Source organism: Pelobates fuscus, chromosome 10 (assembly GCF_036172605.1).
Source record: "Pelobates fuscus isolate aPelFus1 chromosome 10, aPelFus1.pri, whole genome shotgun sequence".
Classification (NCBI taxonomy): domain Eukaryota; kingdom Metazoa; phylum Chordata; class Amphibia; order Anura; family Pelobatidae; genus Pelobates; species Pelobates fuscus.
Genome location: NC_086326.1, coordinates 149,714,447 through 149,720,498, shown reverse-complemented (window position 1 = coordinate 149,720,498; position 6,052 = coordinate 149,714,447).

Sequence of the window (6,052 nt, the reverse complement as noted above, 5' to 3'; positions counted from 1 at the left end):
TGAGGTGCGTACAGCAACTGCCTTTTAGCACTTTTGTGTTTCTTCCTTATTTTATCACCTACAGCAATATCTTTAGCATACTAATAGGTTTAATTAACTAGCAGTTATAGAAACACTATAGTGGCCAAAACAACTACAGTTTAATGTAGCTCTTCCAGTGTCTATAGCCCGTCCCCGCTGGCATTTTAATGTAAGCGCTGCCTTTTTAGAGTAAAGGCAGTATTTGCATTACTGCCTAGGAACACATCTAGTGACTGTCACTCAGATGGCCTACATCCCCGAAATCAGTTCCACAACGTTGCTTGGTTTGATCCGGTGAATTCAAACTTCACGCCCAAACCAAGCAACAGCCAATCCGCTGAAGGGCGTGAAACCAGTTTGCGCTAATCAGCGTCCAGGTAGGGGAGGAGTTTTGCCGCCAAATCAGAAGAAAGAGCGCAAAACTTGATTGCACCAATTCACGCCAATCAACGCTCAGGGAGGAAAGGGGTTTCACCATCTAATCAGAAGAAAGGGTGCAAAACCCAGTTTGAACGAGTGCTCATGTTCTGATTGGTCGCCGGCTCCTTGCAGCGAAAAATCAGCGCTCCCTTGTGGTCGACCAACCAAGAGAGTGCCGTGAACCTAGTTTGAATGGGCGCTCGTTCTCCCATTAGTTGGCACAGACTTCCACACAGCCACTGGGGCCCTGTGGCCGTGAGACTGACTCCCAGCGCCAGGGATCCCTGTTGGCGCTCGTCCCTCTCTCGTGTGGACATCCCCACACTGGCATCCACCATGAGCCTAGCCTTGTAGCTCCCAGGTAGAGATGTAAAGAGTGTTTAAAGTTCCGTTGGGAGCAGGTAGGACGATCCCCGATATGGGGATTGAAGACAGTGCGCCCAGGCCGGTTTGGGATGCGAATGCTCCCCTTGGTGGGCGTTTTTTGATATGAACTGGTGGACACCCAGGAGAAGCACGCTGTAATAAATCACCTGGAACTCCGACTGGGCACCTCCGTTGACAGACGCTTCCTAGCTGATGCCGCATAACCATAAGCACTGCACCGGACACCACAACCACCGCAGACTCCACAACTGCCGTAGCTTAACTGGAGTCGCGCCGTCTTCCTTCCACCCTGGATCAGCCTCTGTCCTCCAGGACCGTGTGGGAAAGGCCTCTCCTCCTTAAAAGAGCTAAGTGATTAGAGCTCAGGGGAGTATACAAAGTATAGCAATCCCCAGTGTGAATATAGCAGTTCCCTACAATAAAGAGGCTACATAATGAGGGTTAAGCAGGAACAGAATGAACTAAGGGTGTATTGTCTCTTTTATACAAGTTTTCCCACAAGGTTACCACCCATGTGGACTTTGTGGTACACAGGACACAAAGTTACAAAGCCAATCAAAACACTCTTGTACAGTTAGGCACTCCCAGATAATGTACACAAACCTCTGCCTGTGATACAATTACCAAACACAATGGACTAACTCAATTACCGACAGGCGGAAAACACATTTTTTACAAAACACAGAAAACATCCCAAAACACCACATATCCCCACAAATTATATATCCCTGATCTGGGTGAACAACATATCCAAAAATCACCCAGATCAGAGCAGGGGTTCAAAAGTTTTGTGGAAGTCACATTTGACCGACCGCAAGCATGGCTTTCATGCCCAAAATAGTTCCACAGATTTAGGCTGTGCAGCCGGTCTATCTTCTCTATCCTTGTGCCCATTCATAAGAAAGGTAATAGGGAGGAGTCGGGAAGCCTTACTTCAGTAGTGGGGAAAGTAATGGAAAACATGTTAAAGGATAGGATTGTTGAACATCTAAAAACACATGGATTTCAAGATCAGAGACAACATGGGTTTACTTCAGGGAGATCATGCCAAACTAAACTTATTGATTTTTTTGATTGGGTAACTAAAATAATAGATCAGGGTGGGGCAGTAGACATTGCTTACCTAGATTTCAGTAAGGCTTTTGACACTGTTGCACATAGAAGGCTTATCAATAAACTGCAATCTTTAAGTTTGGATTCCAATATTGTTGAATGGGTAAGGCAGTGGCTGAGTGACAGGCAACAGGCAAGGGTTGTAGTCAATGGAGTATATTCGGAGCTTGGGCTTGTCACCAGTGGGGTACCTCAGGGATCTGTACTTGGACCCATTCTCTTTAATATTTTTATTAGTGATATTGCAGAAGGACTTGATGGTAAGGTATGTCTTTTTGCTGATGATACTAAGATATGTAACAGGGTTGATGTTCCAGGAGGGATAAGCCAAATGGAAAATGATTTAGGTAAACTAGAAAAATGGTCAGAGTTGTGGCAACTGACATTTAATGTGGATAAGTGCAAGATAATGCATCTTGGACGTTAAAACCCATGCCATTGTACAGAACACTGGTGAGACCTCACTTGGAGTATTGTACGCAGTACTGGAGACCGTATCTTCAGAAGGATATTGATACTTTAGAGAGAGTTCAGAGAATGGCTACTAAACTGGTTCATGGATTGCAGGATAAAACTTACCAGGAAAGGTTAAAGGATCTTAACATGTATAGCTTGGAGGAAAGACGAGACAGGGGCATATGATAGAAACATTTAAATACATTAAGGGAATCAACACAATAAAGGAGGAGACCATATTTAAAAGAAGAAAAACTACCACAACAAGAGGACATAGTCTTAAATTAGAGGGGCAAAGGTTTAAAGATAATATCAGGAAGTATTACTTTACTGAGAGGGTAGTGGATGCATGGAATAGCCTTCCAGCTGAAGTGGTAGAGGTTAACACAGTAAAGGAGATAGGCATAAGGCTATCCTAACTATAAGATAAGACCAGGCATTAATGAAAGTATTTAGAAAATAGGGCAGACTAGATAGGCAGAATGGTTCTTATTTGCCGTCACATTCTATGAGATAATTGGCTTAAGTGGCTGTGGTAACTTAATTATCTCCAGGTACAGGAAATATCTCTAAGTCAAAAACTGTTACAAAAACCACATAAAAATACATAACTCATATAATACAATGTTTAACCTATATGGCCAAGATATCCCCAGATAGCTTGGATCTGAGCGCTCAATATGTCCGAAAAGCGCTCAGATCTCACGATTACAGTTGGATCGCCATGGGGTTAAACAATAGCAAGGGCTTATGAGAGATTGAGGAGGGACAAAGCAGCCAGTTTCAACTGGTCTAGCAGTGTCCCTGGTACAACACCTTGCTGGAGAACAATAGACAGGAAAAAGAGGGAGGAGAAGAGGCACATTTTCCCATAGATTTAAAGGGGCAGAAGAAGTGTTTTAAAATCCAATAAGTCACAGGGGCCATAATCACAGGGCAAAAAGCTTGCCATTGGTCCTCTCAAAGAACAAGTGGCGAAGGGCACTTTGTCACACACGCGCCGCTTGTCTCCCTTGCGGTCTGCGTTTTTCACACCTCGCTAGCGAGGTGTGAACGTTCTGACCACACTTTTTAAATGGAGTATCGGGGTGGTCCGGCACACAGGACTCCGTGCGTCTGAGCACCCCCGTGTGTTTGAAGATTGTTTCGCAGTTTTTACACCTTGTTAGCAAAGTGTGAACATTCTAACTAAACATTCTAAATGGGGTATTGGGCTGGTCCGATGCACGGTTCTCCGTGTGGCGGAGCCCTCCTCACCCATCCCTCCCCCCCCCCCCCCCCCCCTGTTTGGTTAAAAGTAATTTGCATGATTTTAAGTGAAAATTACAGAAAGGGGGAAATTAAAAAGGGGAAACATACAATCCAGGAGAGCACATCCACACAGGAGAGGGCAATCCACAGTTTGGCAGTGGTTCTGCCACACCTAGAATTTGAGCTCTTTGTCTGTTTAACCATAATTTACCCATTTCATATTACATGCACCCACACTTATTATATATCATTTTGTTCAGCAGAAATAAGACTTTCATTTAATCTAATCTCTTAGATCCTAGAGGAAGTTTCACTAGAGGATTTTTACTTCACACAGTAAATCACAATTTCTTTATAAAAATATAAATTATTGTGACAATAAAAATAATATATGTAACATGCGTGACAATAATCAGTGAATATTTAGGTATACATAGTCATACAATATGGCAATGGTTTAAACACAATACAGCGGCTAAAGCAACCAGTTGTCAAGAACTTAACAAGATTTATGATAGGACACTTCACTTAGAAACCAACTTCACACAGAAAGCAGAACTTCACAGCAGCCTAAAGCAATAAAACTTTGGCTAACCGTTAGATCACACTGAGTAACCCTTCCACCGCTGGCTACAATCCTCATAGGCCAGATATCCTATTATGTTGCAATTTTACAATAAAGCAATGTTCATACCAGATCATTAACCATTCCCGGACCATCCAATAAGAATAGATCTACCGGATTTTACATTTGCCGAATTTTAACTTTCCTAAATAGGATACACTATCTTATTTCAGAACAAGTCAATACATCTGGATAAATGTGGCATGCTAACCTTTGGCAAATATTACCTTTAATATATTGTTATCTTTATACCACCCGCAGGAATGGAATTTTTATAACCATATATTCCTTAGTTAACTAAGATTTCTAATGATTGCAATCTGACCAAGATTTATCCAGATATATTCCTGCTATTAGTATGTAACGGAGCTCCGTGTACTCCGACCGAGTACCCTCCGTTGATGGATGCTCCTAGCGCTCTCAGAGGACTCCAAGCACTGCAGACGACACCACAACCACCGCAGGCTCCACAACCGTCGTAGCTTAACTGGAGCCGCGCCGTCTTCCGTCCACCCTGGAATGAACCTTCAGCATTCAGGAACGTGTGGGGAAGATCTCTCCTCCTGGAGAGCGTATCTGGAACAAGCTCTTAAAAGAGCTAAGTGATTAAGAGCTCAGGGGAATATGCAGAGCATAGCAATCCCCAGTGTGATATAGCAGTTCCCTCCAATAACGAGACACGGCTACGTATTGAGGGTCAGAAGAGGTCTGAGGACTGGAACACCCAGCCTGCTTTTTATTAGGATAAGGTACACACAGGACACTCCCAGGGGGAGGATGAAATTGACCAATAACAGCATAGTACAGCCCACAGGTTCCCTCCCCTCAGATAAACAGTTAAACCAATTATTACATACAATAAAAATACAGTTTTTACACACACACTGTAACTTTAAAACCATACATTCAATTTCAATAAAAGTTGCATATTCAGACTCAGCATACATCAAACATAAACCCTTCCAAAAATCAGCCAAATCCCTCCAGTGGATCAAAAGTTAGCTGGAAGTCCTTTATGACCGACCGCAAGCACAATTTCCTGCCCAAAACAGTTCCATAGATTTGGGCTGTGCGGTCGGTCAATTTCATGCGAAAAAACGACTAAGTCCCATTTCGAACGGGACTTAGTCTCTGGAGCTGCAAGTTCCGTATGGGAGAAGGTAAGGGTCAGCGGTGTTCGGCAAAATGTGTAGCCGATTTCAGTTCCATAGAATCTTTAGCATACACCGCTGACCGCATTCGAGGAAACCAAGATGGCCGCCGCCACGTGCAATTGACCGGCAGTAACCTCACAGCCTGGGAGGTAAATTGCCTGCACACTTTAACTTCTGGGTGGTCTGCCTGTGTGGTACTTGGTTCAGTAAGCCCTATTTACTGAACCAAGTGGGGGAAAGCCAGGAACAAGTTATTTTACTGGTCTGGGGACATAGTCTTAAAGGGGCATTGTTCAGCAAAGTCACAATATGTCCCCAGACGGTTCTTAAAGGGCCATACACACCCAATAAATGTTAATAAGTTTTCAGGGGCACAATCTTCCAGGGGCCATAGTCATGAGGCAGGAGGCTGGCAAACATGCTTCTCCACAATCCAGGGAAGCAGGGCAATTTCTCATTTAAAGGGCCAGTTACAAATAGCGATTTGTAACACATCTCCCCTTTGGGGGGAAGACTAACCAGGCACCTGACCTTCTGTCGGTCAGTGCCTCCGTTAGTCGATCCACCAACCCACAATAAACAGATGTCCGAGTAGCCCCCCCACAACATCAAAGTACAGGAAAAG